Below are 13559 nucleotides of genomic sequence, written 5' to 3'. Positions count from 1 at the left end.
CCCTGCTAGCCAAGTACTGTTTCAATGAGAGGTGATGTAAAGCTAAGATTAACAGTTGCTGTTCTAAGATATAGCGAGATGACAACACATAATGAGAATTGATAAAATGCTAACCAGCTAGCCATTGTAATGCTAACATGTAGGAACTTAAGTAGAGAAAGCGCTAAGGGTTACGGTTAGGCCACATCTTGCCCTGAAGTTGGGTAGTATTTTAAATGAATCGAATTAGGAATTAATCGAATGCTATGCTAGTCTTTGCAATGCTCACATATTGTACCAATTCATGTTGTGTCTTGTTGTCAGCTAATATTTCAATGGAGAATTTGTGAAATGTTAACTTGATAAGTGGTGCTAACATAACACCGATGCTAACATTCATGGATAACAACACTTATACATTAAAATATGAATTGATGTATTTCAACTTTTCTACCAGTAGATGGTGCCACTGGAGTGGATGACCTCATACTGCGCGCTAATCTGCTAACAAGACACGGGGAGGTAAGACCATGCAAAAACATGAAAGTCACAACACGCTTGTACAACAGTGTGAATGTCACATGACCAAACCAAGAAAACAGGTGAGCTGCGATTGGTTACCTGAGCCCTTGTATTGCCGTTTTCAGTCGACAGCAAGTTCCAAATGTGTTTATAAAGGTACTAATTGTACGTGAAAAATAATGAAAGTAGCAAATTAATTATAGAAAAAAGATGAACTTTTTATTGCTAAAATGGGCTAAATAAGTGAAGGATCCCTTTAACTCATTCAAACCAAAAAACGTATATATATATATTTTTTTTTAATAGTTTGTCCTTCACTTATGTTTTTTTATTTTTTTTATGCTAGACCATACAGAAGGCTTTGATACAGCTTCAGACATGGAGCGGTTGCTTAAAGCAATGGTAGTTATTACAAAAACGGCCAGCAGGGGGAAGCAGAGTATAAGACATCAGCCAGGGCCATGTTGCAACAAGCTCTTTTTTTGCCATTGTTTTCACCAGGAATATGAATAAAGACACTTAGCTATATTCTAATGCTAGCGGAACGGAAACAGATACAAAAATACTTCTTCTCCTGATGAAAGAAGAGACTTTAATCTCTTGTAATTTCTTTTGATAGGTTCCATGTTTTTATAGCAATAGAACAGAATATTCTGTGGACCTTGCAAAATTCGTCAAAATCCAGTAAACAGCCAGGAGCGAAGTGGGTTGCTTGAGTGAAAATGGTTGGGAGTGAATGAGTTAAGCTATATGCATGATCTAGCGAGGCCTTGGTGCCACCCCCATGCTAATCTAAGCTATGTTAACAGCCTATTGTGGCCCCGCTCCCACAGATGATGCTAAGCTAAGCTATATTAATGACCTAGTGAGGCCGCTGATGCTAAGTTTAACAATGTTAATGACCTAGCCTGGCCCCACTTGCCACTGATAATAAACTAAACCACATTAACCACTATGAACCCCCCCCCCCCCGATGTTAATGCTAAGCTAAGCTACATTAACGACAAAGCTACTGATGCTAAGCTTGAGTACCTCGCCATCTATCGCAGGTCTGGTGCCGCTGGTACCGAGCGAAGCCCTGGTCTCACCCCCGATGCTAAGCTAGTCTATGTTCGAGGCCCCACTGCATCCGCTAAAGCTAAACTACGGTAAAGCAACGCTTGTTCCCCCGGCCCGGCTCGGTTCGCTCGCTCTTGCGCTGACGTCGCCGGCCGATGCTATCGCCGCCTTTAATAAGTTGATTAGCGGCCGGGCGTGCTATCTGCTAACTGCATCTAGATGATGATGCTGATTGGCCGCCGCGCTGCGCCATCCATCTTTTTGATTGGCTAATAACTGGAATCCATCACTGCTGCTGCGTGTGTGTATGTGGGAGAGCTTTATCTGTGCCACTTCATTTGATTGCTCTTCTTTTCTGTGTTCTGTGTCCTATCTACAATGTGCGTGTGGATGTGTATCTATAGTGTATATAAATCCATAATTTTTGTCAACAATTCTCCCACGTCAACAAGATTTTTTTTCATAATTTTTACATGCATTTTTCTTCTCCAATGGTGGTGAGAATGAAGACAAAAAAAAACTTGAGGGGAATTTTTTTTTTACTAATTTTACAGGAAATAAGTTATTGTCTTCATAGTGAAATAGTTTGTTTTTTTTCCGTTTTTTTCCAAAGGAAAAAACTTGTGCGTTTGCTGATGAGAAGAAACAAGATGAACACACATTGCTCTTCATTTGGAACAACACAACACTAATAGACACACTGTGTGTGCGCGTGTGTGTGAGCAGCACTGCCCTAATTAGGCAGGTCAGACAATTGACCTTGTGTGGCCAGAGCGTGTTAGCTGATTGCTAACGTTAGCCAAGTGGCTAGCAGTGATGGATGCACTTGTTACGCAAGACAGAACGCAACACAAAAAGAGAAAAACAGGACAAAAAGATAAAGTAGAAAGTCATTATGTTACTGAGGGGGAATGGTCAATTATCGAAAAAAGGTTTTTAAGGCAATAAACAATCCTTTTAATTAAAAAGTCAATTAATGAGCAAAAAGTATTCTTGAATAATTAAGAATTATGTTATTTATTTATTTATTTTTTTACAAGGATACTGACGGAACAAGTTAAAACAATATGGGTAAAGTTATAGCAAAGTTTTTAGAAAGCAATTGAAAATTATGTCTTTGTAATCTATTTAAAAATAAAAATACTGGTACTATTGTACACAAACCTACAAGATCGTGGGGAAAAAAAACCTTGAATTTATTTATTTTGTTCTAGCAAAGTTTTTAGAGAGTAATTAAAAATTATGTCTCTGTAAAAAATAAAAAATAAAAAATTTCAAAATTACAAAAAAAGTTCGTTTTCATGTAAAGCTATTCATTGCATACACCATTTTAATGTTTAACTAATACTTCCTCTGTTATTAATTAATATCAAGCAAAGAATGCTGTATTATCCACCCTCAAAAAAGTTTTAATACCACAATTAAAAAAAAGTTACAATATTAGAAAATAATGAAAAGCAGGGACCCCGGGATGGAACCCTGTGGTACACCTTTTAAAAATTGAATTCTCCAAATTAATAAAAAAAAAAAATAATGTTCAGGGGATTGCAAAAAAATATTGTAATAATAGGATTTAAAAGTCAGACTATTACAATACCAAATTAAAAATTAATACATAAATAAGATAAAATAAAAAATACATAAATTTTTGAAATTTTAATTCTTTTGTTTGTCTTTATTCTAAATTGCGCTTAAAATGCTAAAAAAAAAAAATTTTTTTTTTTTTTTTAAATAATACATAAATAAAATAAAAATAAAAAATACATTATTTTTTAAATTTTAATTCTTATTTTTTTGGTAATTATTTATTTTAAATTTCGCTTCAAATGCTAAAAAATAAAAAATGATTGTAGTTGTGTGGCTTGGTCTTACTATCGAACGCGGCACATGGCTAACAAATAGCTAACAAATGTCCCCTTCACACCATGTGCACTTGACTACACTACACCCCCCTCCCTTTCCCTTTATGGAAGCCCCTCCCCCCACCTCCCACAAGATGGATGTGTGTGCGTGTGGCCTATGACACACTCATGCTAGTTGGCTTTATTAGCGCAAACTAGTTATTTCTCAGTGTGTGCGTGTGATAGATTCAGGTGATTGGGTTCATTTGTCAAAGAGTTCATCACTTCCTGTTCTATTTGTCATCTCTGTATCTTCCTTCCTCCCTCCCCGCCAAATTAAAAGCATCCTTTGTCGACGTGCACACACTCACACACCTGCTGCACGTGCGCGCACACACATAGCTCGTGTTGTCATTTGTCATCGACATTTAGCGTGAGCTAAAATAGGACACACACAATCATAGAAGTGTCATGGTAAAAAAACAAATGAGTTAAAAAAAAAAGTAACTTTTTCTTAGATTTAATTTTTTTGTGAAGATCGAAAGAAAATTGGTTTAGTCGTAATGATGAACACAGAAAACAGTTAAATCACTTCTAGGTATTGCAAATCATCGTTAACATAATGTTTTTTTTTCTGTGAATTGCTGCTGGAGGTCACATGATCCTACATCCTTATATGGTCATCCTCATCTTCAAATGACCAAAGATGAGAGCTGTATCTTTTTTTTTTTTTTTTTTTCATGTTTTGAAAAGAAGTTGTGTTTTTGCAATGATTCATAATCATGGATATGTAAGATTTTTTTTTAATGTGTTAATTAGAATGTAATCTAGATGATCAACAGAACATTACATACAGTAATACATAGTTGTATTATTTTCAGCAAAAAATAGTATAATTGATTTTTTATATATATAAAAACACCATTCTGATATTTTCCTAAACCAAGAAAAAAAAAGAATTTTAAGTAATTTATATAATAATTTACAACGTAATAATTATTAATTAAAGGCGAGCCTATACATTGTATGTTATTTGGGAGGGGTTCTTAATGTAATTTGAATTAAAATATATAATATGTGATGAAAATCCTCTTTACTTACCTAAAATTATTATAAATACAAAAATGAACATGTAGATTGATATTATTTTTATAAAGACACCTTCTAGATATTTTCTTAAACCAAAATAGAAAATTAAGTAATTTATATAATCATTTATAATATAATAATTATTAATAAAAGGCGAGCCTATACATTGCATATTGTTGGGGAGGGGCTCTTATGTAATTTGAATTCAAATATATAATCTGTGATGAAAATCGTTTTTACTTACCTAAAATCATTATCAATAAAAAATTAACATGTAAATTCCTTATGTCATTTCAATTTAACATATTCCTCATTGGCTGTAAAATTGATCATGTATTCACATACATTAGTGTATAATAATCATAACAAATTCATTGTGTAGTTTGAATTAAAATGGAAATTATTTAAATATATTCGTTTTTATTCATGAATGTATCTTTTATTTCTTTCAATAGTGAAAATTCAAGTATATCTTGAAAAATTAATTCTCTTCAAAATGATCATTTCTCATAATACCTCAAAATTCAAATAATGTGTATTATTAAATCTGAGCGAAAGACAAAGGTACGAAAAGAATTCGAAACTCCATCGGAGGAGAGAAAAAGAAAAGAGGAGGAAGAAAACAGCAGTTGTCTCTCTCTCTTTCTCGCTCTCTCTTGCCGTGCGCGTGTTCATTAGTTTGGCGCCTGGCTGGTCCCGTCATGTGTGAACGTATCGATTTGCCAGCGTTTTAAACATCAAACACAAGCAAACCCCCCAAAAGTCACTCACGCACGCACACACGCAGACCGACAGAACCCAAAGAGGGGGTTGCCAAACAGAGCATGAGGGGGAGAGAGAGAGAGGACACAAAAAAAAAGAAAAGAAAAAAGAGCTGAACGTGTGCTTGACCTTCATCAGCCGCTGATGGACAGCGACAAACAGCACTGACCATCAATTACAAACTCAATTCTCATATTTGTCTCATGGATTTGTATGCATTTTTCAGCATTCCCACGTATTATTCGGATTCTTTATTATTTTAGGCACATTTTATTATCCGCCCTTTTTTTGATGTGCAAAAACTCCCACATAATACATCCGATTTACACTGTTCAAATTTCAACTTGCTGAAAAAATTCACACCATCTTGCGTATATATCATCTGATTTCACATAACTTACAATACTCACACAATTTAGCCTTAAATATCAACTTTTCCCCATTCAACTTCAATGGGACTTGACATTGGACTTTTTCCCAAGTCCCACTTTCCACGCCCACTTCCATACATACATGTACAATTGACCATCGTTACCAACTCTCTGATACTGCTCGGCAAATCTCGCTTGGGAAATGTTTTATTAGCATTCAGCTTTCAGCATTCCCATGCAATTTCTGCAGAAATTGCAGTAATTCTATTTACAATCAGTATTCTCACCACTTTTTTGTCCAATTAGAGTTCAGCCTCTTTTTATTGCCATGCCAATCTAATCTGCCCAGGACCTTCACAATCGGTAGTGCTGGTCCATACAACTTCATCTAGAATAGGAATGTTAATCTTAATTCTTTAACCAATCATATTTCAAATTGATCCTCAGCAGCATTTTCAGCAGACTAAAACTGTTTCAATAGATTGCGCACATTTTAGAGTTTACAACATAGTTACTGTATATTAAAAGAATACTTGACTCATTGAGCCATTTTCAGCAGTAAAAAGTTAATATTTTGTCTATAATTATTGTGGTAACCTCATTATTTTTAATGTGTAATTATTACCTTTAAAAAGTACTTGCTGTCGACTGATGATGACATCACCTGTGCTGAGGAAGTAAGTAACGACCAATCATGGCTCAGTTTACTGACCAAACCCAGAAAACAGGTGAGCCATGATTGGGCGTTAACTACTTCCTCAGCACGTGATGTCATCATCAGTCGACAGCAAGTACAACTTCAACTTCAACTTCAACTTTATTCCAGACTCTAAGTCCAATACAAACGAATAACAAAATATACACCATCAAAAAACAATAAAAGAACAATAAAAAACAATAAAAAACATTAAAAACCAATAAAAAACAGGGGGACTGTTATACAGTCATCAGGCAGTCATACCAATGTTTCCACATCCTAGACTGATACCGTACAGCACTACACTTAATATCAGTCAAAGACAGCACAACTTCATTCATAGTCCTATTCAAGCGACAAATAAAACTGTATACAAGCTTTCGCAAAAATTACTTTTAAAAAGTATTAATTGTACATGAAAAGTAATTGAAGTTATCAAATTCATTCTGGATAAAATATCAACTTTTCACGACTGAAAATTGTTCAATGTGTCACGTATCCCTTTAAACAAGATAAAGCAAAGAATGCTGCAATATAACAATAGAAAAATAATACAATGAAAAGACTAAAAAATCTAAATATGCTCAAAAGTTGCAGTATTTTATCAATTAAAAAAAATCCTGATTTAATAATAAATACCGTACTGTAAAATTATGTAAATTTTGCTAAATGGGCAAATGAAGAAGAGCAGGGTCCCCAAGCTGGAGCCCTAGGGTATACTTGGATGAAAAGTTTTTAATTCTAATTCTCCTTTTTTATGGAAAAATACGACTTTATAGTAATATCATTTAATATCAGTTGTTTTGTCGGTTGCATCGTCAGTTGCCATTGTCGGGTATGTTGCCGGTTGCGATTCAGTTTGGTTGTCAGTTGTGTTTTTAGCTTTTTTTTTTCTTCTTTTTTTTTTTTAGTTTTCGTCCAAAACGAGGTTGTCGAATGATTTATTTATTTATTTATTTTGGTTGAATTTGAGTTGTGATTTTATTTGTGCTGTGTTGTCGTTCGCAAGGGCGCAAGAATGTGATAGCGAGGTTCCTCTCTGCAAAGTGTTTACTTGGATCCGGATGATGACGTCGTGATAGCATCGACGTTTGCGTACGAGCCGTATCAAGCTAGCACCCCCAAAATAATAAATGTGACAGGAAGCAGGAAGTAGTGTTTTTTTTGGTTCATTTTTCGTCGGGAGTGAGGTTGACCCGGCCTGAAAACGTCTACCGCTGATCTTCTTCTTCTTCTCTTCTTGCCTTTAATTAGTTTCCGAGGGACGAAAAAGACGAGCAGCAGGCGCAAGAGGAGGAAGAAGAGGTGGAAGACTGGAATGATGATGCTACTAGCACAGGTTAGCATGTAGCACTAAGTCCTGTTCCTCAACAAATACATTATTAATAATGCTAAAAACAAATAGTAAATGAGTAACAAACAATAAACAAAGAGATAAAATTGTTTTTGTTTTTTTTGTTGACTTTTCAACACCTCTGTCAACTGTCATAATAGCTAGCCAATACAACTAGCATGCTAACGTTAGCACTTGGCTAAGTGGGTCACAGGAAAGAAGCAACAAGTCACAACAAAAAAACTCATCAATTTTATTTATATTCAATATTTTACTTATGATTCAATATATGTATCTATTGTATCATTTATTTGAAACAATTTGGAAAAAATTCAATAGTTTTGTAAAAAAAATAAATACAATAAAGCTGAAAAAGTACTGCATGAAGATTTATAAAACTTCATTTATAAAATGTACATTGTTAAAATATAGTTGAAATATGTACATCTGAAATGAATAAGTTATATTGAAATAGTAATAATGAAATATGTATTGAATAAAGTAAATATAATATAGTAAATTAAATGTATAGTAAAAATACAAATTGGAGATATAAAGTAGGAACTATGAAGATAAAATCTGTTTTAAATTAAACAAAATCTTAAAAAGTAAAAATGCTATAAAATATTAAATGTATATGAAAAACATTTAATAAAAGCTAAGTAATACATCAAATATATAATGTAACTAATGTATGCAGTAATACAAATACATACAAAATATATTTTCTTTCTATTATGACCCCCCCCCCCCCCCCAAAAAAAAAAGTTTAAAAAAAAAATGTATAAAACTACGACAATTGCTATATTTTGTGAATTTTGACCTTTCCCATTAAACTTGTATCTTCTATTTGGACTTTTTACTTGAAAAAAAATTGCAACTTTAATGAAATATTTAAATCAAAAACTTGTATTATAAAATTTACTTAAATTTGACAGTGAACGATGTAGTAGGCGTAGGTGATGTTAAAATCTATAATTAAAATTCAAAAGCAGACAATTCCGTTGATTTTCATGAACTTTCATAAAGGTCGTTCATGTCATTTCATCACAAAACCAGACAACTTATGTAAAAAATGTCAATCTGCATCTGTATTTGTGAACTACGCCAGCGAAGTGTGTAAGCTGTGAAAAGTCACGGGTGAACTTAAAGCTCCCAGACAGACAGACGTTTTGGCCTCCGTGGGGATCAACGGGATGAAAAAGTGCAAACAATTCGGAGCCGAGCGAGACAGGAAGTGCTGTCGTCTCCGTGAGGACTCTAATTGGACGATGAGAGGCGTCCGAGAGGCCCTCTGAGAACGCGTGCGTGTGTGTGTGAGCGTATATATATGTGTGTGTCAGCCTTTCGATTTTCTCTTGCATCCCGCTCGCTTGTTGTTGTGAGGAGGCGGAGGAGGCGTCGCCGCGGTTACGGTTGCCGACGGTGACAGGACCGCGTCTGCTCTCGCTTTCTCTCCGTTACTCCCGGCATCTCTCGCCCTCGTCAAGCAAACTCCAGGGAAATCATCAGCGTGTTTACTCCGCGCCATCGCCCTGCGTACCCCCCCCGCCCACTGTCTCTGTCCCGTAGCCGCCCCACACCGCCGGTGACGCCCCCCCACCATTCAGCCCCCCCTTCCCTCCTCAATATTTGTGTTTTGTGCTCCATGATGCTGGTTGTTAGCCTGATGGACAGCTACGACGCTCGTGCTTGTAAATGTGTGAAGGAGGAGGTTGGGGGGGCGTGCTCGCCGCCGCCTCGCCAATTGGCATTGAAGTGTTTGGGGGTAGGGGGGTGCGAGCGGTGTGTGTGTGTGTGTAAAGGGCAGGCAATTGTCGGTGAGGGATGGGGGGGTGGAAGAGGCCTTGAGAGACCGATCAATGCGATGTTCACCTGCCGTCCACCTCCCCAATTTAAAGAGAAGGAGCGCTAACGATTTCCCTGGCGCACCACGACCCCCAACCCACCCCGCTCGCCGCCGCCCTCGCAACCCTCTACCCCGCCGCTGCCCAGCGGACCCCGACTGATGACACAAAATGTAGAAAAATTAGTCCTCAGCGAAGCAAAAGCGCAGAGAATTAGCGGGCTAATGGCACGTCGTTAAGATGGCGTTCAACGCGCAGTCGGCGTGAGGGATGCGCGTGAAAACACAAACCGACGGCTGCGCAATTAGCGGCACATTAGCCGCTAAACTAGTCGCTAACGAAGAGCGGGAGGCTACTGTTGTGCGGCTTGTGCCAGTGTGGACGCTAACATTAATATCAGTAACTGTTGGCAGCGAGCATCGCTTTCCATTTGTAACACCTGCTGCTAGTGTTTGTAGACGTTACGTTAGTGTTATTGTTTGTTTGTTGCTGCTAGCATCATAAGAACAAATTAACGTTAACACAACCAGGCCACAACTGATGACGTCACGCAAATAGCTGCCAATCGAGCTGCTAACGCCACACAGAGAGCAGCTATGGACGCTAATGTTAAAACTTTATCCATTAGCATCGCTTTCCACTTTTACCACCCACTTGTTAGCCTTTAGCATTATAATCTCTAGCTTGTAGCATCACAAGCATCACCAGCATCACGATTTATCAGAAATAATCGCCAAGTTGCTAGCAGTACTAGCCGTTAGCATCATCTGCCCTACTAAATTACATAATCTACAACACAACAACCAACAATACAACTGACAAACAAACTATGCCTACTGGTGTATAAAATGTAGAAAAATTAGCCCAGCACGCAGGCAGAAAATTAGCTGGATACGGGCACATTGTTAAAATGGCGTTAGAATGCGCGCCGGTGACGGTCTGCTGCATGAGGGATGCTCACGCTAATGCAAACGGACGGCTGCGCAATTAGCACCATATTAGGTCGCAAATGAAGCTGCTAATGTAGCGGCTAATACCGCATATGGAGGCAGACTAGAAAATGTGTGAGGCTTGAATATCATCAGCATTGGATGCTAATGGTGTAACAAACAACACTGACACGGTTGGTTACACAATTCAAGTGTGTAAGGTGATTGATGCTAGTTATGCTAACAGCTAGTAATGCTATGTTAATACTGTAAAGGAATATGAGGCTACTGGTTTTTCTGTCTTTACTAAAACTTTCTCTTAATGTTCAACGCGCTCTCCGTCTCGCCTCTCGTGTTCTCACCGTTTCTAATATTGACGTGCAGGTGAGAAGAAGAAAGAAAGAATGGACGATGCCGCACACAAAGTTGTCGATGTTTTGGCAGACGGGCTAACAAAGACGGCGAGGAAGAAACAGAAAGAGAGCAAAGGGATGGTGAGGTTTTTAAATGGTCCACGGGGAGGAAGGAGACGAGGATTAGGAGGAAGAAGTGGTGGAAAAGGAGAGGAGGAGGGAGTGGAAAAAAACCCCAAAATAAGGTTGTAGAGGGAAAAGAGGATGAGGAGAAGGGAGAGAAGCAAAATGAGGACTACGAGGAAGAAAAGGAAGAGGGAAAGAAGAAAAGGAAGAGGAGAAAAAAAAGGAGACAACGAAGAGGGGGAGAAAAATAGGAAGATGAGGAAGAGGGAGAGAAATGAGAGGGGATTAAAGAAGTAAGTAGTAGGAGGGTGAAGAGGAAGATGAGAATGAGGAGGAAAAAGGAGGTGTGAGAGGTAGAAGAGGAGTAAAAATAAGAGCGGGGATAGGAGGAGAAGGATGGGGGAGAGGAAAAAGAGAAAAAGAAAAGGATTAGGAGAGGAAAGAAGTGGTGAAGTGAGAGGAAGAAAATAGGATGAGGAAGAAGATGGTGATGAAGGCTTCTACTTCTTGTTGTTGTCAGGATCAATGGCCGCAAAGCAAAAGAAGAAGCGAGCCAGAGAATCCGTGGAAGGATGACAGGACTCATTACCAACTAACCACACACACACACATTGGCGCCTCTTGCCTGCGCTGGGACAGTGTTGTCTAAAGGTCAACAACAACAACACATCATCAACACAACATGTTCCCGCCGCGAAATGCTAAGCGCTAACCCCGTGAACTGCTAACACTACCAGCGTACAAATACGGAAAAAGGCACCTCGGAATTCACGTTACAGGGTCTGTTTAAAGAGCTAATGCTAAAATAATAAATGCTACCTTGACAGCTAACAAAAAACTGCGGTATGCAAATCCGAATAGCTAATGTTCATCTAATAAATGCTGCTTTGATCGCTAACATGCTATTTACTCCCTTAAGAGCTAAGCCGCTCTAGGCCACCCTGAGAGCTAATGCTAACCTGATTAAGTCATTCACTGCCAGCCATTAGAATATAGTTGATCTCTTATACTCTGCTGCCACCTGCTGGCAGTTTGTGTAATAACTACCATTTCTTCAACCGTCTTTGCAGTTGAGAGGCTGTATCAAAGCCCAAAGAGGCTGTATCATAGCATAAAAATATATAAATATATAAAAAAAAAATCATATAAATGCATCTTTGGGAAGCTTAAAATAGAACCTATTTATTAATTTTTGGGATCATTTTAGTTACATGTTAATTTGACAGCTAACTTGATAAATGCCACATCTAGGGCAAATACTGCAAACCTGCTACATACATTCTGCTATGAAAGCTAACAGCTAAACTAAGACTGAACTGATAAATGAGAAAACCTCTGCTAAATGTTATCGCCGGTGTTGATGCTCATCTGCAAAATACTACTTGGTAGAGCCACAGCTAACCTTATAAATACTAACGCTCAAATCACACTGACTGTGGCATGGACGCGCAACCGTGTATATAGTCCTATTTTGTAAACAATAGCCACGCTTGCCTGTTGTCACATCAATATGCTTTTTGGACATTATTTCTGGGACTTCTACCATGGCTCTTCTACCATGGGTAAGTACGTTTTGTGTTTAAATAGTGTTATTTTGTTATTTTTAATTTATTCTGAGGTGATGAGGTTTATGTCTTAAATGTCTGACTCATGTCATGCTATGCTTCTCCCCCCGCCCCCAAAAAAGTTTGCAAACGGTTTTATTTTGAAATATACCGGATTTAACTTGATGTGAGACGCCCGACTTCCTGTCCGGCTCGTGTAATTTCTTCAGCTTCATGAAAATCCGCATGCGGCATCCAGAAAAAAAATAGAACGCTTGCGGAAACCTTCCGCATCGCAGATGGTGTGAATTGACACGTAGACTTGAATGCGATTTTGACAGCTACAGTAACTTAAGCGCTAACTACTAACCTGCTAAAAAGCTCCTGCTAGAGTTAACACTTAGCTGTTTCTAAACTGCCACAAGAGTTAGTGAAGAACCTGTGAATTTATGTCATCAGAGCTAACATTAACCTGCAAAAGAACATAGAATAGTAAAATTGTAATGTTCCCGAGATAGCTAAAGCTAGCCCACTAAATGCTGCTGTAAGCGCTAATGCTAACCTACGAAATGCCCATCAATACAAATGCTTCACTAATAAATGCTACATTGAGGGCTAATTCTAGACTGACATACGGACCTATAACAGCTAACTGTTAAATGTTACCTAGCAATATTGAGCAATTTACATCTGATGATCATATTTCATGCTAGCCAACAGCTTCCTGAAAATGTTAACGACATGTTAACATGCTAATACGGTCAATGCTACCTTTACAGCTAACAGCTAGTGCTAATGCTGTCAGTGCTGTTGAATGCTAACCTGAACGCTAATGGCTAACCTGCTAAACAAGAAAAACAGTAGCTATTGTAATGGTAATAAATGTGATTGTGATGCTTTGGTGTGTGGTGTGTTTTCATGTGTCAGCTGTAAAAATGTTACTATTTTCTTGATTTGCGTACTTGTTGACATTTGAGTTGCACTGATGTATTTTCTTGTTTTCTCCTGAGCTTTTTAGTTTGTTTTGTTGACCTTTTGTCTCCCCCCCCCCTCGCTAACGTGCACTAGCAGGCTAGCAGCGTCTTGTCTGTCTGCCGCCAAAACAAA

General features: G+C 37.8%; 1 long non-coding RNA gene across 1 annotated transcript; it reads left to right on the top strand.

The window, feature by feature from the left end:
- Positions 1–439: 439 nt before the first annotated feature.
- LOC144019074 (uncharacterized) lies at positions 440–13485 on the top strand. Its single transcript, XR_013283591.1, has 3 exons — positions 440–501; positions 7575–7659; positions 11429–13485. It is a non-coding gene; the product is annotated as an uncharacterized LOC144019074 (long non-coding RNA).
- Positions 13486–13559: the final 74 nt, after the last annotated feature.

Source organism: Festucalex cinctus, chromosome 5, assembly GCF_051991245.1.
Source record: "Festucalex cinctus isolate MCC-2025b chromosome 5, RoL_Fcin_1.0, whole genome shotgun sequence".
In the NCBI taxonomy this organism is placed as follows: domain Eukaryota; kingdom Metazoa; phylum Chordata; class Actinopteri; order Syngnathiformes; family Syngnathidae; genus Festucalex; species Festucalex cinctus.
The sequence above is the reverse complement of the archived record's forward strand: the minus strand, read 5'-3'. Positions and strand labels throughout refer to the sequence as shown.